At 51.5% G+C, this 22,784-nt stretch overlaps 8 non-coding genes across 8 annotated transcripts; all 8 read left to right on the top strand.

Moving 5' to 3' along the window:
* The first annotated feature begins 396 nt into the window (after positions 1 to 396).
* On the top strand, positions 397 to 489 carry trnay-gua (transfer RNA tyrosine (anticodon GUA)). Its single transcript has 2 exons — positions 397 to 433; positions 454 to 489. It is a non-coding gene; the product is annotated as a tRNA-Tyr (tRNA).
* Positions 490 to 3,242: 2,753 nt separating this feature from the next.
* trnay-gua (transfer RNA tyrosine (anticodon GUA)) lies at positions 3,243 to 3,335 on the top strand. The gene is made up of 2 exons: positions 3,243 to 3,279; positions 3,300 to 3,335. It is a non-coding gene; the product is annotated as a tRNA-Tyr (tRNA).
* A 2,753-nt stretch (positions 3,336 to 6,088) lies between these two features.
* Positions 6,089 to 6,181, top strand: trnay-gua (transfer RNA tyrosine (anticodon GUA)). Its single transcript has 2 exons — positions 6,089 to 6,125; positions 6,146 to 6,181. It is a non-coding gene; the product is annotated as a tRNA-Tyr (tRNA).
* Positions 6,182 to 8,934: 2,753 nt separating this feature from the next.
* trnay-gua (transfer RNA tyrosine (anticodon GUA)) lies at positions 8,935 to 9,027 on the top strand. Its single transcript has 2 exons — positions 8,935 to 8,971; positions 8,992 to 9,027. It is a non-coding gene; the product is annotated as a tRNA-Tyr (tRNA).
* A 2,753-nt stretch (positions 9,028 to 11,780) lies between these two features.
* trnay-gua (transfer RNA tyrosine (anticodon GUA)) lies at positions 11,781 to 11,873 on the top strand. Its single transcript has 2 exons — positions 11,781 to 11,817; positions 11,838 to 11,873. It is a non-coding gene; the product is annotated as a tRNA-Tyr (tRNA).
* A 2,745-nt stretch (positions 11,874 to 14,618) lies between these two features.
* On the top strand, positions 14,619 to 14,711 carry trnay-gua (transfer RNA tyrosine (anticodon GUA)). The gene is made up of 2 exons: positions 14,619 to 14,655; positions 14,676 to 14,711. It is a non-coding gene; the product is annotated as a tRNA-Tyr (tRNA).
* A 2,753-nt stretch (positions 14,712 to 17,464) lies between these two features.
* trnay-gua (transfer RNA tyrosine (anticodon GUA)) lies at positions 17,465 to 17,557 on the top strand. Its single transcript has 2 exons — positions 17,465 to 17,501; positions 17,522 to 17,557. It is a non-coding gene; the product is annotated as a tRNA-Tyr (tRNA).
* Positions 17,558 to 20,302: 2,745 nt separating this feature from the next.
* trnay-gua (transfer RNA tyrosine (anticodon GUA)) lies at positions 20,303 to 20,395 on the top strand. The gene is made up of 2 exons: positions 20,303 to 20,339; positions 20,360 to 20,395. It is a non-coding gene; the product is annotated as a tRNA-Tyr (tRNA).
* Positions 20,396 to 22,784: the final 2,389 nt, after the last annotated feature.

Here is a 22,784-nt window from a genome sequence, read left to right on the forward strand (position 1 = left end):
ACCGCGTTGAAGTTCCTCTCGCAGCAGTTGATGCTTATCGTGGTGTGCGTCACTTGGCATTGCCAAGTCAGGACTTTCAGATAATGAGAGTGCCTACTGCGCTGAGAAGGGACTTGAGAAAGCGACGCCAAAGGTGGCGCGCCCAAGTAAGTCAGCTTGCCTGGTGTCCCGAGTCATAATGCAAAGTTTGCATAAATCTGCCAGCCAGGAAGGAGTGCACGCTATCAGCTTGCGATCCACAGACGGAAGCCTTATCCATTACACTACTCGCACAAGCTGCGGGGAGCAGCTGGCGGCTCACGGTGCCACAGTGCTGCGCCATCAATAGGCGCACAAGGCCCTGAGTGGCCAAAAGTGCATGGCACTAAATCAGCTGCATGTGCCACGACTCCTGCCCCTTCGATAGCTCAGCTGGTAGAGCGGAGGACTGTAGAGGAAAATCAAAACACTGACATCCTTAGGTCGCTGGTTCAATTCCGGCTCGAAGGAACAACGGCCTTTTTCCACTACGTCTGCACAATGCCACAATTTGCTCGAGGCAGCACTCTAAATTTCACAAGTACACAACGCGCTCGGATCTTGCGAACAAGGCGCACCAACCCCCTTTTCCTCTCTCATAACAGCCCGCACACAGTTCTTTCACTTCTGCACTTGCACCTGCTGCTCAGCACACAGCCCTGTACCTCAAAAATACACTTCCGACACAACATTACACAACTCTTCAAATTTCACCTCCGATAAAGTGCAATGCACATCCCTTACTTTCAATACACTACATCAGCTGCCTCACTACACTTGCCGAACTAGCTTATATTTACAATGTACATTTACATTTCATCACCATCATTCTCCGCTGCCACAGCCCCAGGGCTTTTACACAGTTTCCAGCCGCTCGCTATACTATGGCGCCAGACTCTTACAGAGTGGCCTTTCCTCACGCACCCTTTTGCGTCAGCTGCCCCAAGCAGGGAGTTCTTTGAAGGAGTATGCTCAGCACTCACTAGAAAACAAAAGAAATCTTGTGTCAGTCAGACAGGGTTCTAGGCTGCACCCTGACGCTCGGGGTGGCTGCTCGTTTCCGCTCAGCTGGCTTGCCTTGAGCAAGCTCCGGCTCTTTTTGGCTTCGTCCATGGTTATTGTGGCTTGCGGTCCTGCAGCTGCTCGCCTGCTGGTGCTCGCACATGCTGATTGGAGCAAAGCATTGAATGCCTTGAGGCAGCCGGCCAAGCCGAAGCAGGATTTCCCTGCTGCTCACGGACCAAGTTGAGGGTGGTGCTGAGGAGCTCCTGCCAAACAAGCTAGGCTAACAACCCCAACAACGCTGGGGAATTAGCTCAAGTGGTAAAGCGCTCGCTTTGCATGCGAGAGGTAGCGGGATCGATGCCTGCATTCTCCACTTCTTTCTTCGCTCCGCTCGGCCAGTTTTTGGCACTCAACAGTGGCGCCGGCTCTTATTCTCCCAATTGGTTGCACCTGCTCAGCCACAAAGTGCTGAAAAGGCTTCATATCCTTTCTTGTGCTGTGGCAAGCAAGGCTTCTTGACTTTTCCACCTTGGAAAGCTGAGTTGAGTGAAGGGGAAAAGAAAAGGCTTTGCAGCATTGCATACTTTGAGTGCGGATTGCATTGAGGAGCTTCGCATTTTGAGAGTGAAAAATGCCTACGCCGCTATGAAGGCACTTGCCCTGCAAGGAATCAGGCAGCACGGCCAGCTCGCAAGCGCAGAAAGTCACAATGCATAGTTTGTACAAAAACAGCACGAGCCAGTTAGGAGTCGAACCTACAATCTTCAGATCCGTAGTCAGACACGTTATCCATTGCGCCACTGGCCCCAAAGGTACATTTGCACTTGCAGCTCACAGTCTGCACAGCTGCAGTGTTTGCAGCTCCACGGGTGGGAATGGTCAGAGTCGCTTGGTGATCAATCAGCAAAGAGAATCACCTTCACTGCTTCCCTTCCATGCTTGAGCTTGAACAGTGGTGAAGTACACGAGCATGCAAAGCAAGGTTATCCTTAGGTTTCTGCCGCAATTCCAGCTCAAAGGTGCAGCTGCCATTTTGGAGTAAGCAGCAATTAGCCGAAGCCAGTGCTCTTAACTTGACAGGTTGCTTTGAAGGAACATGTTGTCGCCAATGCGCAGAATGTCTCCTTTGCTCTCTGAAAACACCCTGCACACAGCTGTTTCACATGTGCAGCTGCTTCTGTGCGCCAGCAGACCGTTGCTTTTTCTTTCCAAAAAGAGACTTTTTTGATAAAATTTGCAAGCATACATTACATAACAGTTGAAATTTGACATGACATCAAGTGCAATACAGATCAGTTTCTCTCATTACACTACAAGAGGTGCCTCACTGTACTTGCCAGCATTTCACGTGCGACATTCTGTGGTGCGTACAAGCAGCTCCGTGGAGCAGTAACTCTTCCAAACACTCAGTACTTCCTTGGAAGAAAAAGAAGCCTCCTGTCAGTCACACGGGCTTCTCGGCTGCTCCTTCACACTGGTGGCGGTTGCTAGTTTCCGCTCACTTCGCTTGCCTTCCGTCAGCTCCAGCTCTTTTCGGCTTCTTTCATCATTTTTCTGGCTTGCGGTCCTGCAGCTGCTCGCCTGCTGGTGCTCAGACATGCTGACTGGAGCAAAGCATTGAATATGTTCTCGCAGGCGGCCAACCGGAAGCAGGATTTCCTTGCAGGCCGCAGGTCAACTAGGAGGGACACCTGCCAAGCTTCAGTGCGTCCCTCGGGACATAGTCCTGGACCTTGGAATGTGCCAATCGGCAACGCTCGGTCGTCGACAGCTCCTCGCACCGGAAGACCAGCAAAATTCGGACAGACCAAAGTGCGGCTTTCACCGCGTTGAGGTTCCTCTCGCAGCAGTTGATGCTTATTGTGGTGTGCGTCACTTGGCATTGCCAAGTCAGGACTTTCAGATAATGAGAGTGCCTACTGCGCTGAGAAGGGACTTGAGAAAGCGACGCCAAAGGTGGCGCGCCCAAGTAAGTCAGCTTGCCTGGTGTCCCGAGTCATAATGCAAAGTTTGCATAAATCTGCCAGCCAGGAAGGAGTGCACGCTATCAGCTTGCGATCCACAGACGGAAGCCTTATCCATTACACTACTCGCACAAGCTGCGGGGAGCAGCTGGCGGCTCACGGTGCCACAGTGCTGCGCCATCAATAGGCGCACAAGGCCCTGAGTGGCCAAAAGTGCATGGCACTAAATCAGCTGCATGTGCCGCAACTCCTGCCCCTTCGATAGCTCAGCTGGTAGAGCAGAGGACTGTAGAGAAAAATCAAAACACTGACATCCTTAGGTTGCTGGTTCAATTCCGGCTCGAAGGAACAATGGCCTTTTACCACTACGTCTGCACAATGCCACAATTTGCTCGAGGCAGCACTCTAAATTTCACAAGTACACAACGCGCTCGGATCTTGCGAACAAGGCGCACCAACCCCCTTTTCCTCTCTCATAACAGCCCGCACACAGTTCTTTCACTTCTGCACTTGCACCTGCTGCTCAGCACACAGCCCTGTACCTCAAAAATACACTTCCGACACAACATTACACAACTCTTCAAATTTCACCTCCGATAAAGTGCAATGCACATCCATTACTTTCAATACACTACATCAGCTGCCTCACTACACTTGCCGAACTAGCTTATATTTACAATGTACATTTACATTTCATCACCAACATTCTCCGCTGCCACAGCCCCAGGGCTTTTACACAGTTTCCAGCCGCTCGCTATACTATGGCGCCAGACTCTTACAGAGTGGCCTTTCCTCACGCACCCTTTTGCGTCAGCTCCCCCAAGCAGGGAGTTCTTTGAAGGAGTATGCTCAGCACTCACTAGAAAACAAAAGAAATCTTGTGTCAGTCAGACAGGGTTCTAGGCTGCACCCTGACGCTCGGGGTGGCTGCTCGTTTCCGCTCAGCTGGCTTGCCTTGCGCAAGCTCCGGCTCTTTTTGGCTTCGTCCATGGTTATTGTGGCTTGCGGTCCTGCAGCTGCTCGCCTGCTGGTGCTCGCACATGCTGATTGGAGCAAAGCATTGAATGCCTTGAGGCAGCCGGCCAAGCCGAAGCAGGATTTCCCTGCTGCTCACGGACCAAGTTGAGGGTGGTGCTGAGGAGCTCCTGCCAAACAAGCTAGGCTAACAACCCCAACAACACTGGGGAATTAGCTCAAGTGGTAGAGCGCTCGCTTTGCATGCGAGAGGTAGCGATATCGATACCTGCATTCTCCACTTCTTTCTTCGCTCCGCTCGGCCAGTTTTTGGCACTCAACAGTGGCGCCGGCTCTTCTTCTCCCAATTGGTTGCACCTGCTCAGCCACAAAGTGCTGAAAAGGCTTCATATCCTTTCTTGTGCTGTGGCAAGCAAGGCTTCTTGACTTTTCCACCTTGGAAAGCTGAGTTGAGTGAAGGGGAAAAGAAAAGGCTTTGCAGCATTGCATACTTTGAGTGCGGATTGCATTGAGGAGCTTCGCATTTTGAGAGTGAAAAATGCCTACGCCGCTATGAAGGCACTTGCCCTGCAAGGAATCAGGCAGCACGGCCAGCTCGCAAGCGCAGAAAGTCACAATGCATAGTTTGTACAAAAACAGCACGAGCCAGTTAGGAGTCGAACCTACAATCTTCAGATCCGTAGTCAGACACGTTATCCATTGCGCCACTGGCCCCAAAGGTACATTTGCACTTGCAGCTCACAGTCTGCACAGCTGCAGTGTTTGCAGCTCCACGGGTGGGAATGGTCAGAGTCGCTTGGTGATCAATCAGCAAAGAGAATCACCTTCACTGCTTCCCTTCCATGCTTGAGCTTGAACAGTGGTGAAGTACACGAGCATGCAAAGCAAGGTTATCCTTAGGTTTCTGCCGCAATTCCAGCTCAAAGGTGCAGCTGCCATTTTGGAGTAAGCAGCAATTAGCCGAAGCCAGTGCTCTTAACTTGACAGGTTGCTTTGAAGGAACATGTTGTCGCCAATGCGCAGAATGTCTCCTTTGCTCTCTGAAAACACCCTGCACACAGCTGTTTCACATGTGCAGCTGCTTCTGTGCGCCAGCAGACCGTTGCTTTTTCTTTCCAAAAAGAGACTTTTTTGATAAAATTTGCAAGCATACATTACATAACAGTTGAAATTTGACATGACATCAAGTGCAATACAGATCAGTTTCTCTCATTACACTACAAGAGGTGCCTCACTGTACTTGCCAGCATTTCACGTGCGACATTCTGTGGTGCGTACAAGCAGCTCCGTGGAGCAGTAACTCTTCCAAACACTCAGTACTTCCTTGGAAGAAAAAGAAGCCTCCTGTCAGTCACACGGGCTTCTCGGCTGCTCCTTCACACTGGTGGCGGTTGCTAGTTTCCGCTCACTTCGCTTGCCTTCCGTCAGCTCCAGCTCTTTTCGGCTTCTTTCATCATTTTTCTGGCTTGCGGTCCTGCAGCTGCTCGCCTGCTGGTGCTCAGACATGCTGACTGGAGCAAAGCATTGAATATGTTCTCGCAGGCGGCCAACCGGAAGCAGGATTTCCTTGCAGGCCGCAGGTCAACTAGGAGGGACACCTGCCAAGCTTCAGTGCGTCCCTCGGGACATAGTCCTGGACCTTGGAATGTGCCAATCGGCAACGCTCGGTCGTCGACAGCTCCTCGCACCGGAAGACCAGCAAAATTCGGACAGACCAAAGTGCGGCTTTCACCGCGTTGAGGTTCCTCTCGCAGCAGTTGATGCTTATTGTGGTGTGCGTCACTTGGCATTGCCAAGTCAGGACTTTCAGATAATGAGAGTGCCTACTGCGCTGAGAAGGGACTTGAGAAAGCGACGCCAAAGGTGGCGCGCCCAAGTAAGTCAGCTTGCCTGGTGTCCCGAGTCATAATGCAAAGTTTGCATAAATCTGCCAGCCAGGAAGGAGTGCACGCTATCAGCTTGCGATCCACAGACGGAAGCCTTATCCATTACACTACTCGCACAAGCTGCGGGGAGCAGCTGGCGGCTCACGGTGCCACAGTGCTGCGCCATCAATAGGCGCACAAGGCCCTGAGTGGCCAAAAGTGCATGGCACTAAATCAGCTGCATGTGCCGCAACTCCTGCCCCTTCGATAGCTCAGCTGGTAGAGCAGAGGACTGTAGAGAAAAATCAAAACACTGACATCCTTAGGTTGCTGGTTCAATTCCGGCTCGAAGGAACAATGGCCTTTTACCACTACGTCTGCACAATGCCACAATTTGCTCGAGGCAGCACTCTAAATTTCACAAGTACACAACGCGCTCGGATCTTGCGAACAAGGCGCACCAACCCCCTTTTCCTCTCTCATAACAGCCCGCACACAGTTCTTTCACTTCTGCACTTGCACCTGCTGCTCAGCACACAGCCCTGTACCTCAAAAATACACTTCCGACACAACATTACACAACTCTTCAAATTTCACCTCCGATAAAGTGCAATGCACATCCATTACTTTCAATACACTACATCAGCTGCCTCACTACACTTGCCGAACTAGCTTATATTTACAATGTACATTTACATTTCATCACCAACATTCTCCGCTGCCACAGCCCCAGGGCTTTTACACAGTTTCCAGCCGCTCGCTATACTATGGCGCCAGACTCTTACAGAGTGGCCTTTCCTCACGCACCCTTTTGCGTCAGCTCCCCCAAGCAGGGAGTTCTTTGAAGGAGTATGCTCAGCACTCACTAGAAAACAAAAGAAATCTTGTGTCAGTCAGACAGGGTTCTAGGCTGCACCCTGACGCTCGGGGTGGCTGCTCGTTTCCGCTCAGCTGGCTTGCCTTGCGCAAGCTCCGGCTCTTTTTGGCTTCGTCCATGGTTATTGTGGCTTGCGGTCCTGCAGCTGCTCGCCTGCTGGTGCTCGCACATGCTGATTGGAGCAAAGCATTGAATGCCTTGAGGCAGCCGGCCAAGCCGAAGCAGGATTTCCCTGCTGCTCACGGACCAAGTTGAGGGTGGTGCTGAGGAGCTCCTGCCAAACAAGCTAGGCTAACAACCCCAACAACACTGGGGAATTAGCTCAAGTGGTAGAGCGCTCGCTTTGCATGCGAGAGGTAGCGATATCGATACCTGCATTCTCCACTTCTTTCTTCGCTCCGCTCGGCCAGTTTTTGGCACTCAACAGTGGCGCCGGCTCTTCTTCTCCCAATTGGTTGCACCTGCTCAGCCACAAAGTGCTGAAAAGGCTTCATATCCTTTCTTGTGCTGTGGCAAGCAAGGCTTCTTGACTTTTCCACCTTGGAAAGCTGAGTTGAGTGAAGGGGAAAAGAAAAGGCTTTGCAGCATTGCATACTTTGAGTGCGGATTGCATTGAGGAGCTTCGCATTTTGAGAGTGAAAAATGCCTACGCCGCTATGAAGGCACTTGCCCTGCAAGGAATCAGGCAGCACGGCCAGCTCGCAAGCGCAGAAAGTCACAATGCATAGTTTGTACAAAAACAGCACAAGCCGGTTAGGAGTCGAACCTACAATCTTCTGATCCGTAGTCAGACACGTTATCCATTGCGCCACTGGCCCCAAAGGTACATTTGCACTTGCAGCTCACAGTCTGCACAGCTGCGGTGTTTGCAGCTCCACGGGTGGGAATGGTCAGAGTCGCTTGGTGATCAATCAGCAAAGAGAATCACCTTCACTGCTTCCCTTCCATGCTTGAGCTTGAACAGTGGTGAAGTACACGAGCATGCAAAGCAAGGTTATCCTTAGGTTTCTGCCGCAATTCCAGCTCAAAGGTGCAGCTGCCATTTTGGAGTAAGCAGCAATTAGCCGAAGCCAGTGCTCTTAACTTGACAGGTTGCTTTGAAGGAACATGTTGTCGCCAATGCGCAGAATGTCTCCTTTGCTCTCTGAAAACACCCTGCACACAGCTGTTTCACATGTGCAGCTGCTTCTGTGCGCCAGCAGACCGTTGCTTTTTCTTTCCAAAAAGAGACTTTTTTGATAAAATTTGCAAGCATACATTACATAACAGTTGAAATTTGACATGACATCAAGTGCAATACAGATCAGTTTCTCTCATTACACTACAAGAGGTGCCTCACTGTACTTGCCAGCATTTCACGTGCGACATTCTGTGGTGCGTACAAGCAGCTCCGTGGAGCAGTAACTCTTCCAAACACTCAGTACTTCCTTGGAAGAAAAAGAAGCCTCCTGTCAGTCACACGGGCTTCTCGGCTGCTCCTTCACACTGGTGGCGGTTGCTAGTTTCCGCTCACTTCGCTTGCCTTCCGTCAGCTCCAGCTCTTTTCGGCTTCTTTCATCATTTTTCTGGCTTGCGGTCCTGCAGCTGCTCGCCTGCTGGTGCTCAGACATGCTGACTGGAGCAAAGCATTGAATATGTTCTCGCAGGCGGCCAACCGGAAGCAGGATTTCCTTGCAGGCCGCAGGTCAACTAGGAGGGACACCTGCCAAGCTTCAGTGCGTCCCTCGGGACATAGTCCTGGACCTTGGAATGTGCCAATCGGCAACGCTCGGTCGTCGACAGCTCCTCGCACCGGAAGACCAGCAAAATTCGGACAGACCAAAGTGCGGCTTTCACCGCGTTGAAGTTCCTCTCGCAGCAGTTGATGCTTATCGTGGTGTGCGTCACTTGGCATTGCCAAGTCAGGACTTTCAGATAATGAGAGTGCCTACTGAGCTGAGAAGGGACTTGAGAAAGCGACGCCAAAGGTGGCGCGCCCAAGTAAGTCAGCTTGCCTGGTGTCCCGAGTCATAATGCAAAGTTTGCATAAATCTGCCAGCCAGGAAGGAGTGCACGCTATCAGCTTGCGATCCACAGACGGAAGCCTTATCCATTACACTACTCGCACAAGCTGCGGGGAGCAGCTGGCGGCTCACGGTGCCACAGTGCTGCGCCATCAATAGGCGCACAAGGCCCTGAGTGGCCAAAAGTGCATGGCACTAAATCAGCTGCATGTGCCACAACTCCTGCCCCTTCGATAGCTCAGCTGGTAGAGCGGAGGACTGTAGAGAAAAATCAAAACACTGACATCCTTAGGTCGCTGGTTCAATTCCGGCTCGAAGGAACAGCGGCCCTTTTCCACTACGTCTGCACAATGCCACAATTTGCTCGAGGCAGCACTCTAAATTTCACAAGTACACAACGCGCTCGGATCTTACGAACAAGGCGCACCAACCCCCTTTTCCTCTCTCATAACAGCCCGCACACAGTTCTTTCACTTCTGCACTTGCACCTGCTGCTCAGCACACAGCCCTGTACCTCAAAAATACACTTCCGACACAACATTACACAACTCTTCAAATTTCACCTCCGATAAAGTGCAATGCACATCCCTTACTTTCAATACACTACATCAGCTGCCTCACTACACTTGCCGAACTAGCTTATATTTACAATGTACATTTACATTTCATCACCATCATTCTCCGCTGCCACAGCCCCAGGGCTTTTACACAGTTTCCAGCCGCTCGCTATACTATGGCGCCAGACTCTTACAGAGTGGCCTTTCCTCACGCACCCTTTTGCGTCAGCTGCCCCAAGCAGGGAGTTCTTTGAAGGAGTATGCTCAGCACTCACTAGAAAACAAAAGAAATCTTGTGTCAGTCAGACAGGGTTCTAGGCTGCACCCTGACGCTCGGGGTGGCTGCTCGTTTCCGCTCAGCTGGCTTGCCTTGCGCAAGCTCCGGCTCTTTTTGGCTTCGTCCATGGTTATTGTGGCTTGCGGTCCTGCAGCTGCTCGCCTGCTGGTGCTCGCACATGCTGATTGGAGCAAAGCATTGAATGCCTTGAGGCAGCCGGCCAAGCCGAAGCAGGATTTCCCTGCTGCTCACGGACCAAGTTGAGGGTGGTGCTGAGGAGCTCCTGCCAAACAAGCTAGGCTAACAACCCCAACAACACTGGGGAATTAGCTCAAGTGGTAGAGCGCTCGCTTTGCATGCGAGAGGTAGCGGGATCGATGCCTGCATTCTCCACTTCTTTCTTCGCTCCGCTCGGCCAGTTTTTGGCACTCAACAGTGGCGCCGGCTCTTCTTCTCCCAATTGGTTGCACCTGCTCAGCCACAAAGTGCTGAAAAGGCTTCATATCCTTTCTTGTGCTGTGGCAAGCAAGGCTTCTTGACTTTTCCACCTTGGAAAGCTGAGTTGAGTGAAGGGGAAAAGAAAAGGCTTTGCAGCATTGCATACTTTGAGTGCGGATTGCATTGAGGAGCTTCGCATTTTGAGAGTGAAAAATGCCTACGCCGCTATGAAGGCACTTGCCCTGCAAGGAATCAGGCAGCACGGCCAGCTCGCAAGCGCAGAAAGTCACAATGCATAGTTTGTACAAAAACAGCACGAGCCGGTTAGGAGTCGAACCTACAATCTTCTGATCCGTAGTCAGACACGTTATCCATTGCGCCACTGGCCCCAAAGGTACATTTGCACTTGCAGCTCACAGTCTGCACAGCTGCAGTGTTTGCAGCTCCACGGGTGGGAATGGTCAGAGTCGCTTGGTGATCAATCAGCAAAGAGAATCACCTTCACTGCTTCCCTTCCATGCTTGAGCTTGAACAGTGGTGAAGTACACGAGCATGCAAAGCAAGGTTATCCTTAGGTTTCTGCCGCAATTCCAGCTCAAAGGTGCAGCTGCCATTTTGGAGTAAGCAGCAATTAGCCGAAGCCAGTGCTCTTAACTTGACAGGTTGCTTTGAAGGAACATGTTGTCGCCAATGCGCAGAATGTCTCCTTTGCTCTCTGAAAACACCCTGCACACAGCTGTTTCACATGTGCAGCTGCTTCTGTGCGCCAGCAGACCGTTGCTTTTTCTTTCCAAAAAGAGACTTTTTTGATAACATTTGCAAGCATACATTACATAACAGTTGAAATTTGACATGACATCAAGTGCAATACAGATCAGTTTCTCTCATTACACTACAAGAGGTGCCTCACTGTACTTGCCAGCATTTCACGTGCGACATTCTGTGGTGCGTACAAGCAGCTCCGTGGAGCAGTAACTCTTCCAAACACTCAGTACTTCCTTGGAAGAAAAAGAAGCCTCCTGTCAGTCACACGGGCTTCTCGGCTGCTCCTTCACACTGGTGGCGGTTGCTAGTTTCCGCTCACTTCGCTTGCCTTCCGTCAGCTCCAGCTCTTTTCGGCTTCTTTCATCATTTTTCTGGCTTGCGGTCCTGCAGCTGCTCGCCTGCTGGTGCTCAGACATGCTGACTGGAGCAAAGCATTGAATATGTTCTCGCAGGCGGCCAACCGGAAGCAGGATTTCCTTGCAGGCCGCAGGTCAACTAGGAGGGACACCTGCCAAGCTTCAGTGCGTCCCTCGGGACATAGTCCTGGACCTTGGAATGTGCCAATCGGCAACGCTCGGTCGTCGACAGCTCCTCGCACCGGAAGACCAGCAAAATTCGGACAGACCAAAGTGCGGCTTTCACCGCGTTGAAGTTCCTCTCGCAGCAGTTGATGCTTATCGTGGTGTGCGTCACTTGGCATTGCCAAGTCAGGACTTTCAGATAATGAGAGTGCCTACTGCGCTGAGAAGGGACTTGAGAAAGCGACGCCAAAGGTGGCGCGCCCAAGTAAGTCAGCTTGCCTGGTGTCCCGAGTCATAATGCAAAGTTTGCATAAATCTGCCAGCCAGGAAGGAGTGCACGCTATCAGCTTGCGATCCACAGACGGAAGCCTTATCCATTACACTACTCGCACAAGCTGCGGGGAGCAGCTGGCGGCTCACGGTGCCACAGTGCTGCGCCATCAATAGGCGCACAAGGCCCTGAGTGGCCAAAAGTGCATGGCACTAAATCAGCTGCATGTGCCACAACTCCTGCCCCTTCGATAGCTCAGCTGGTAGAGCGGAGGACTGTAGAGGAAAATCAAAACACTGACATCCTTAGGTCGCTGGTTCAATTCCGGCTCGAAGGAACAATGGCCTTTTACCACTACGTCTGCACAATGCCACAATTTGCTCGAGGCAGCACTCTAAATTTCACAAGTACACAACGCGCTCGGATCTTGCGAACAAGGCGCACCAACCCCCTTTTCCTCTCTCATAACAGCCCGCACACAGTTCTTTCACTTCTGCACTTGCACCTGCTGCTCAGCACACAGCCCTGTACCTCAAAAATACACTTCCGACACAACATTACACAACTCTTCAAATTTCACCTCCGATAAAGTGCAATGCACATCCATTACTTTCAATACACTACATCAGCTGCCTCACTACACTTGCCGAACTAGCTTATATTTACAATGTACATTTACATTTCATCACCAACATTCTCCGCTGCCACAGCCCCAGGGCTTTTACACAGTTTCCAGCCGCTCGCTATACTATGGCGCCAGACTCTTACAGAGTGGCCTTTCCTCACGCACCCTTTTGCGTCAGCTCCCCCAAGCAGGGAGTTCTTTGAAGGAGTATGCTCAGCACTCACTAGAAAACAAAAGAAATCTTGTGTCAGTCAGACAGGGTTCTAGGCTGCACCCTGACGCTCGGGGTGGCTGCTCGTTTCCGCTCAGCTGGCTTGCCTTGCGCAAGCTCCGGCTCTTTTTGGCTTCGTCCATGGTTATTGTGGCTTGCGGTCCTGCAGCTGCTCGCCTGCTGGTGCTCGCACATGCTGATTGGAGCAAAGCATTGAATGCCTTGAGGCAGCCGGCCAAGCCGAAGCAGGATTTCCCTGCTGCTCACGGACCAAGTTGAGGGTGGTGCTGAGGAGCTCCTGCCAAACAAGCTAGGCTAACAACCCCAACAACACTGGGGAATTAGCTCAAGTGGTAGAGCGCTCGCTTTGCATGCGAGAGGTAGCGGGATCGATGCCTGCATTCTTTCTTCGCTCCGCTCGGCCAGTTTTTGGCACTCAACAGTGGCGCCGGCTCTTCTTCTCCCAATTGGTTGCACCTGCTCAGCCACAAAGTGCTGAAAAGGCTTCATATCCTTTCTTGTGCTGTGGCAAGCAAGGCTTCTTGACTTTTCCACCTTGGAAAGCTGAGTTGAGTGAAGGGGAAAAGAAAAGGCTTTGCAGCATTGCATACTTTGAGTGCGGATTGCATTGAGGAGCTTCGCATTTTGAGAGTGAAAAATGCCTACGCCGCTATGAAGGCACTTGCCCTGCAAGGAATCAGGCAGCACGGCCAGCTCGCAAGCGCAGAAAGTCACAATGCATAGTTTGTACAAAAACAGCACGAGCCGGTTAGGAGTCGAACCTACAATCTTCTGATCCGTAGTCAGACACGTTATCCATTGCGCCACTGGCCCCAAAGGTACATTTGCACTTGCAGCTCACAGTCTGCACAGCTGCAGTGTTTGCAGCTCCACGGGTGGGAATGGTCAGAGTCGCTTGGTGATCAATCAGCAAAGAGAATCACCTTCACTGCTTCCCTTCCATGCTTGAGCTTGAACAGTGGTGAAGTACACGAGCATGCAAAGCAAGGTTATCCTTAGGTTTCTGCCGCAATTCCAGCTCAAAGGTGCAGCTGCCATTTTGGAGTAAGCAGCAATTAGCCGAAGCCAGTGCTCTTAACTTGACAGGTTGCTTTGAAGGAACATGTTGTCGCCAATGCGCAGAATGTCTCCTTTGCTCTCTGAAAACACCCTGCACACAGCTGTTTCACATGTGCAGCTGCTTCTGTGCGCCAGCAGACCGTTGCTTTTTCTTTCCAAAAAGAGACTTTTTTGATAACATTTGCAAGCATACATTACATAACAGTTGAAATTTGACATGACATCAAGTGCAATACAGATCAGTTTCTCTCATTACACTACAAGAGGTGCCTCACTGTACTTGCCAGCATTTCACGTGCGACATTCTGTGGTGCGTACAAGCAGCTCCGTGGAGCAGTAACTCTTCCAAACACTCAGTACTTCCTTGGAAGAAAAAGAAGCCTCCTGTCAGTCACACGGGCTTCTCGGCTGCTCCTTCACACTGGTGGCGGTTGCTAGTTTCCGCTCACTTCGCTTGCCTTCCGTCAGCTCCAGCTCTTTTCGGCTTCTTTCATCATTTTTCTGGCTTGCGGTCCTGCAGCTGCTCGCCTGCTGGTGCTCAGACATGCTGACTGGAGCAAAGCATTGAATATGTTCTCGCAGGCGGCCAACCGGAAGCAGGATTTCCTTGCAGGCCGCAGGTCAACTAGGAGGGACACCTGCCAAGCTTCAGTGCGTCCCTCGGGACATAGTCCTGGACCTTGGAATGTGCCAATCGGCAACGCTCGGTCGTCGACAGCTCCTCGCACCGGAAGACCAGCAAAATTCGGACAGACCAAAGTGCGGCTTTCACCGCGTTGAAGTTCCTCTCGCAGCAGTTGATGCTTATCGTGGTGTGCGTCACTTGGCATTGCCAAGTCAGGACTTTCAGATAATGAGAGTGCCTACTGAGCTGAGAAGGGACTTGAGAAAGCGACGCCAAAGGTGGCGCGCCCAAGTAAGTCAGCTTGCCTGGTGTCCCGAGTCATAATGCAAAGTTTGCATAAATCTGCCAGCCAGGAAGGAGTGCACGCTATCAGCTTGCGATCCACAGACGGAAGCCTTATCCATTACACTACTCGCACAAGCTGCGGGGAGCAGCTGGCGGCTCACGGTGCCACAGTGCTGCGCCATCAATAGGCGCACAAGGCCCTGAGTGGCCAAAAGTGCATGGCACTAAATCAGCTGCATGTGCCACAACTCCTGCCCCTTCGATAGCTCAGCTGGTAGAGCGGAGGACTGTAGAGAAAAATCAAAACACTGACATCCTTAGGTCGCTGGTTCAATTCCGGCTCGAAGGAACAGCGGCCCTTTTCCACTACGTCTGCACAATGCCACAATTTGCTCGAGGCAGCACTCTAAATTTCACAAGTACACAACGCGCTCGGATCTTACGAACAAGGCGCACCAACCCCCTTTTCCTCTCTCATAACAGCCCGCACACAGTTCTTTCACTTCTGCACTTGCACCTGCTGCTCAGCACACAGCCCTGTACCTCAAAAATACACTTCCGACACAACATTACACAACTCTTCAAATTTCACCTCCGATAAAGTGCAATGCACATCCCTTACTTTCAATACACTACATCAGCTGCCTCACTACACTTGCCGAACTAGCTTATATTTACAATGTACATTTACATTTCATCACCATCATTCTCCGCTGCCACAGCCCCAGGGCTTTTACACAGTTTCCAGCCGCTCGCTATACTATGGCGCCAGACTCTTACAGAGTGGCCTTTCCTCACGCACCCTTTTGCGTCAGCTGCCCCAAGCAGGGAGTTCTTTGAAGGAGTATGCTCAGCACTCACTAGAAAACAAAAGAAATCTTGTGTCAGTCAGACAGGGTTCTAGGCTGCACCCTGACGCTCGGGGTGGCTGCTCGTTTCCGCTCAGCTGGCTTGCCTTGCGCAAGCTCCGGCTCTTTTTGGCTTCGTCCATGGTTATTGTGGCTTGCGGTCCTGCAGCTGCTCGCCTGCTGGTGCTCGCACATGCTGATTGGAGCAAAGCATTGAATGCCTTGAGGCAGCCGGCCAAGCCGAAGCAGGATTTCCCTGCTGCTCACGGACCAAGTTGAGGGTGGTGCTGAGGAGCTCCTGCCAAACAAGCTAGGCTAACAACCCCAACAACACTGGGGAATTAGCTCAAGTGGTAGAGCGCTCGCTTTGCATGCGAGAGGTAGCGGGATCGATGCCTGCATTCTCCACTTCTTTCTTCGCTCCGCGCGGCCAGTTTTTGGCACTCAACAGTGGCGCCGGCTCTTCTTCTCCCAATTGGTTGCACCTGCTCAGCCACAAAGTGCTGAAAAGGCTTCATATCCTTTCTTGTGCTGTGGCAAGCAAGGCTTCTTGACTTTTCCACCTTGGAAAGCTGAGTTGAGTGAAGGGGAAAAGAAAAGGCTTTGCAGCATTGCATACTTTGAGTGCGGATTGCATTGAGGAGCTTCGCATTTTGAGAGTGAAAAATGCCTACGCCGCTATGAAGGCACTTGCCCTGCAAGGAATCAGGCAGCACGGCCAGCTCGCAAGCGCAGAAAGTCACAATGCATAGTTTGTACAAAAACAGCACGAGCCGGTTAGGAGTCGAACCTACAATCTTCTGATCCGTAGTCAGACACGTTATCCATTGCGCCACTGGCCCCAAAGGTACATTTGCACTTGCAGCTCACAGTCTGCACAGCTGCAGTGTTTGCAGCTCCACGGGTGGGAATGGTCAGAGTCGCTTGGTGATCAATCAGCAAAGAGAATCACCTTCACTGCTTCCCTTCCATGCTTGAGCTTGAACAGTGGTGAAGTACACGAGCATGCAAAGCAAGGTTATCCTTAGGTTTCTGCCGCAATTCCAGCTCAAAGGTGCAGCTGCCATTTTGGAGTAAGCAGCAATTAGCCGAAGCCAGTGCTCTTAACTTGACAGGTTGCTTTGAAGGAACATGTTGTCGCCAATGCGCAGAATGTCTCCTTTGCTCTCTGAAAACACCCTGCACACAGCTGTTTCACATGTGCAGCTGCTTCTGTGCGCCAGCAGACCGTTGCTTTTTCTTTCCAAAAAGAGACTTTTTTGATAACATTTGCAAGCATACATTACATAACAGTTGAAATTTGACATGACATCAAGTGCAATACAGATCAGTTTCTCTCATTACACTACAAGAGGTGCCTCACTGTACTTGCCAGCATTTCACGTGCGACATTCTGTGGTGCGTACAAGCAGCTCCGTGGAGCAGTAACTCTTCCAAACACTCAGTACTTCCTTGGAAGAAAAAGAAGCCTCCTGTCAGTCACACGGGCTTCTCGGCTGCTCCTTCACACTGGTGGCGGTTGCTAGTTTCCGCTCACTTCGCTTGCCTTCCGTCAGCTCCAGCTCTTTTCGGCTTCTTTCATCATTTTTCTGGCTTGCGGTCCTGCAGCTGCTCGCCTGCTGGTGCTCAGACATGCTGACTGGAGCAAAGCATTGAATATGTTCTCGCAGGCGGCCAACCGGAAGCAGGATTTCCTTGCAGGCCGCAGGTCAACTAGGAGGGACACCTGCCAAGCTTCAGTGCGTCCCTCGGGACATAGTCCTGGACCTTGGAATGTGCCAATCGGCAACGCTCGGTCGTCGACAGCTCCTCGCACCGGAAGACCAGCAAAATTCGGACAGACCAAAGTGCGGCTTTCACCGCGTTGAAGTTCCTCTCGCAGCAGTTGATGCTTATCGTGGTGTGCGTCACTTGGCATTGCCAAGTCAGGACTTTCAGATAATGAGAGTGCCTACTGCGCTGAGAAGGGACTTGAGAAAGCGACGCCAAAGGTGGCGCGCCCAAGTAAGTCAGCTTGCCTGGTGTCCCGAGTCATAATGCAAAGTTTGCATAAATCTGCCAGCCAGGAAGGAGTGCACGCTATCAGCTTGCGATCCACAGACGGAAGCCTTATCCATTACACTACTCGCACAAGCTGCGGGGAGCAGCTGGCGGCTCACGGTGCCACAGTGCTGCGCCATCAATAGGCGCACAAGGCCCTGAGTGGCCAAAAGTGCATGGCACTAAATCAGCTGCATGTGCCACAACTCCTGCCCCTTCGATAGCTCAGCTGGTAGAGCGGAGGACTGTAGAGGAAAATCAAAACACTGACATCCTTAGGTCGCTGGTTCAATTCCGGCTCGAAGGAACAATGGCCTTTTACCACTACGTCTGCACAATGCCACAATTTGCTCGAGGCAGCACTCTAAATTTCACAAGTACACAACGCGCTCGGATCTTGCGAACAAGGCGCACCAACCCCCTTTTCCTCTCTCATAACAGCCCGCACACAGTTCTTTCACTTCTGCACTTGCACCTGCTGCTCAGCACACAGCCCTGTACCTCAAAAATACACTTCCGACACAACATTACACAACTCTTCAAATTTCACCTCCGATAAAGTGCAATGCACATCCATTACTTTCAATACACTACATCAGCTGCCTCACTACACTTGCCGAACTAGCTTATATTTACAATGTACATTTACATTTCATCACCAACATTCTCCGCTGCCACAGCCCCAGGGCTTTTACACAGTTTCCAGCCGCTCGCTATACTATGGCGCCAGACTCTTACAGAGTGGCCTTTCCTCACGCACCCTTTTGCGTCAGCTCCCCCAAGCAGGGAGTTCTTTGAAGGAGTATGCTCAGCACTCACTAGAAAACAAAAGAAATCTTGTGTCAGTCAGACAGGGTTCTAGGCTGCACCCTGACGCTCGGGGTGGCTGCTCGTTTCCGCTCAGCTGGCTTGCCTTGCGCAAGCTCCGGCTCTTTTTGGCTTCGTCCATGGTTATTGTGGCTTGCGGTCCTGCAGCTGCTCGCCTGCTGGTGCTCGCACATGCTGATTGGAGCAAAGCATTGAATGCCTTGAGGCAGCCGGCCAAGCCGAAGCAGGATTTCCCTGCTGCTCACGGACCAAGTTGAGGGTGGTGCTGAGGAGCTCCTGCCAAACAAGCTAGGCTAACAACCCCAACAACACTGGGGAATTAGCTCAAGTGGTAGAGCGCTCGCTTTGCATGCGAGAGGTAGCGGGATCGATGCCTGCATTCTTTCTTCGCTCCGCTCGGCCAGTTTTTGGCACTCAACAGTGGCGCCGGCTCTTCTTCTCCCAATTGGTTGCACCTGCTCAGCCACAAAGTGCTGAAAAGGCTTCATATCCTTTCTTGTGCTGTGGCAAGCAAGGCTTCTTGACTTTTCCACCTTGGAAAGCTGAGTTGAGTGAAGGGGAAAAGAAAAGGCTTTGCAGCATTGCATACTTTGAGTGCGGATTGCATTGAGGAGCTTCGCATTTTGAGAGTGAAAAATGCCTACGCCGCTATGAAGGCACTTGCCCTGCAAGGAATCAGGCAGCACGGCCAGCTCGCAAGCGCAGAAAGTCACAATGCATAGTTTGTACAAAAACAGCACGAGCCGGTTAGGAGTCGAACCTACAATCTTCTAATCCGTAGTCAGACACGTTATCCATTGCGCCACTGGCCCCAAAGGTACATTTGCACTTGCAGCTCACAGTCTGCACAGCTGCAGTGTTTGCAGCTCCACGGGTGGGAATGGTCAGAGTCGCTTGGTGATCAATCAGCAAAGAGAATCACCTTCACTGCTTCCCTTCCATGCTTGAGCTTGAACAGTGGTGAAGTACACGAGCATGCAAAGCAAGGTTATCCTTAGGTTTCTGCCGCAATTCCAGCTCAAAGGTGCAGCTGCCATTTTGGAGTAAGCAGCAATTAGCCGAAGCCAGTGCTCTTAACTTGACAGGTTGCTTTGAAGGAACATGTTGTCGCCAATGCGCAGAATGTCTCCTTTGCTCTCTGAAAACACCCTGCACACAGCTGTTTCACATGTGCAGCTGCTTCTGTGCGCCAGCAGACCGTTGCTTTTTCTTTCCAAAAAGAGACTTTTTTGATAACATTTGCAAGCATACATTACATAACAGTTGAAATTTGACATGACATCAAGTGCAATACAGATCAGTTTCTCTCATTACAATACAAGAGGTGCCTCACTGTACTTGCCAGCATTTCACGTGCGACATTCTGTGGTGCGTACAAGCAGCTCCGTGGAGCAGTAACTCTTCCAAACACTCAGTACTTCCTTGGAAGAAAAAGAAGCCTCCTGTCAGTCACACGGGCTTCTCGGCTGCTCCTTCACACTGGTGGCGGTTGCTAGTTTCCGCTCACTTCGCTTGCCTTCCGTCAGCTCCAGCTCTTTTCGGCTTCTTTCATCATTTTTCTGGCTTGCGGTCCTGCAGCTGCTCGCCTGCTGGTGCTCAGACATGCTGACTGGAGCAAAGCATTGAATATGTTCTCGCAGGCGGCCAACCGGAAGCAGGATTTCCTTGCAGGCCGCAGGTCAACTAGGAGGGACACCTGCCAAGCTTCAGTGCGTCCCTCGGGACATAGTCCTGGACCTTGGAATGTGCCAATCGGCAACGCTCGGTCGTCGACAGCTCCTCGCACCGGAAGACCAGCAAAATTCGGACAGACCAAAGTGCGGCTTTCACCGCGTTGAAGTTCCTCTCGCAGCAGTTGATGCTTATCGTGGTGTGCGTCACTTGGCATTGCCAAGTCAGGACTTTCAGATAATGAGAGTGCCTACTGCGCTGAGAAGGGACTTGAGAAAGCGACGCCAAAGGTGGCGCGCCCAAGTAAGTCAGCTTGCCTGGTGTCCCGAGTCATAATGCAAAGTTTGCATAAATCTGCCAGCCAGGAAGGAGTGCACACTATCAGCTTGCGATCCACAGACGGAAGCCTTATCCATTACACTACTCGCACAAGCTGCGGGGAGCAGCTGGCGGCTCACGGTGCCACAGTGCTGCGCCATCAATAGGCGCACAAGGCCCTGAGTGGCCAAAAGTGCATGGCACTAAATCAGCTGCATGTGCCACAACTCCTGCCCCTTCGATAGCTCAGCTGGTAGAGCGGAGGACTGTAGAGGAAAATCAAAACACTGACATCCTTAGGTCGCTGGTTCAATTCCGGCTCGAAGGAACAATGGCCTTTTACCACTACGTCTGCACAATGCCACAATTTGCTCGAGGCAGCACTCTAAATTTCACAAGTACACAACGCGCTCGGATCTTGCGAACAAGGCGCACCAACCCCCTTTTCCTCTCTCATAACAGCCCGCACACAGTTCTTTCACTTCTGCACTTGCACCTGCTGCTCAGCACACAGCCCTGTACCTCAAAAATACACTTCCGACACAACATTACACAACTCTTCAAATTTCACCTCCGATAAAGTGCAATGCACATCCCTTACTTTCAATACACTACATCAGCTGCCTCACTACACTTGCCGAACTAGCTTATATTTACAATGTACATTTACATTTCATCACCAACATTCTCCGCTGCCACAGCCCCAGGGCTTTTACACAGTTTCCAGCCGCTCGCTATACTATGGCGCCAGACTCTTACAGAGTGGCCTTTCCTCACGCACCCTTTTGCGTCAGCTCCCCCAAGCAGGGAGTTCTTTGAAGGAGTATGCTCAGCACTCACTAGAAAACAAAAGAAATCTTGTGTCAGTCAGACAGGGTTCTAGGCTGCACCCTGACGCTCGGGGTGGCTGCTCGTTTCCGCTCAGCTGGCTTGCCTTGCGCAAGCTCCGGCTCTTTTTGGCTTCGTCCATGGTTATTGTGGCTTGCGGTCCTGCAGCTGCTCGCCTGCTGGTGCTCGCACATGCTGATTGGAGCAAAGCATTGAATGCCTTGAGGCAGCCGGCCAAGCCGAAGCAGGATTTCCCTGCTGCTCACGGACCAAGTTGAGGGTGGTGCTGAGGAGCTCCTGCCAAACAAGCTAGGCTAACAACCCCAACAACACTGGGGAATTAGCTCAAGTGGTAGAGCGCTCGCTTTGCATGCGCGAGGTAGCGGGATCGATGCCTGCATTCTCCACTTCTTTCTTCGCTCCGCTCGGCCAGTTTTTGGCACTCAACAGTGGCGCCGGCTCTTCTTCTCCCAATTGGTTGCACCTGCTCAGCCACAAAGTGCTGAAAAGGCTTCATATCCTTTCTTGTGCTGTGGCAAGCAAGGCTTCTTGACTTTTCCACCTTGGAAAGCTGAGTTGAGTGAAGGGGAAAAGAAAAGGCTTTGCAGCATTGCATACTTTGAGTGCGGATTGCATTGAGGAGCTTCGCATTTTGAGAGTGAAAAATGCCTACGCCGCTATGAAGGCACTTGCCCTGCAAGGAATCAGGCAGCACGGCCAGCTCGCAAGCGCAGAAAGTCACAATGCATAGTTTGTACAAAAACAGCACGAGCCGGTTAGGAGTCGAACCTACAATCTTCTGATCCGTAGTCAGACACGTTATCCATTGCGCCACTGGCCCCAAAGGTACATTTGCACTTGCAGCTCACAGTCTGCACAGCTGCAGTGTTTGCAGCTCCACGGGTGGGAATGGTCAGAGTCGCTTGGTGATCAATCAGCAAAGAGAATCACCTTCACTGCTTCCCTTCCATGCTTGAGCTTGAACAGTGGTGAAGTACACGAGCATGCAAAGCAAGGTTATCCTTAGGTTTCTGCCGCAATTCCAGCTCAAAGGTGCAGCTGCCATTTTGGAGTAAGCAGCAATTAGCCGAAGCCAGTGCTCTTAACTTGACAGGTTGCTTTGAAGGAACATGTTGTCGCCAATGCGCAGAATGTCTCCTTTGCTCTCTGAAAACACCCTGCACACAGCTGTTTCACATGTGCAGCTGCTTCTGTGCGCCAGCAGACCGTTGCTTTTTCTTTCCAAAAAGAGACTTTTTTGATAAAATTTGCAAGCATACATTACATAACAGTTGAAATTTGACATGACATCAAGTGCAATACAGATCAGTTTCTCTCATTACACTACAAGAGGTGCCTCACTGTACTTGCCAGCATTTCACGTGCGACATTCTGTGGTGCGTACAAGCAGCTCCGTGGAGCAGTAACTCTTCCAAACACTCAGTACTTCCTTGGAAGAAAAAGAAGCCTCCTGTCAGTCACACAGGCTTCTCGGCTGCTCCTTCACACTGGTGGCGGTTGCTAGTTTCCGCTCACTTCGCTTGCCTTCCGTCAGCTCCAGCTCTTTTCGGCTTCTTTCATCATTTTTCTGGCTTGCGGTCCTGCAGCTGCTCGCCTGCTGGTGCTCAGACATGCTGACTGGAGCAAAGCATTGAATATGTTCTCGCAGGCGGCCAACCGGAAGCAGGATTTCCTTGCAGGCCGCAGGTCAACTAGGAGGGACACCTGCCAAGCTTCAGTGCGTCCCTCGGGACATAGTCCTGGACCTTGGAATGTGCCAATCGGCAACGCTCGGTCGTCGACAGCTCCTCGCACCGGAAGACCAGCAAAATTCGGACAGACCAAAGTGCGGCTTTCACCGCGTTGAAGTTCCTCTCGCAGCAGTTGAT

The sequence above is a fragment of the Heterodontus francisci genome, chromosome 5 (assembly GCF_036365525.1).
Source record: "Heterodontus francisci isolate sHetFra1 chromosome 5, sHetFra1.hap1, whole genome shotgun sequence".
Classification (NCBI taxonomy): Eukaryota; Metazoa; Chordata; class Chondrichthyes; order Heterodontiformes; family Heterodontidae; genus Heterodontus; species Heterodontus francisci.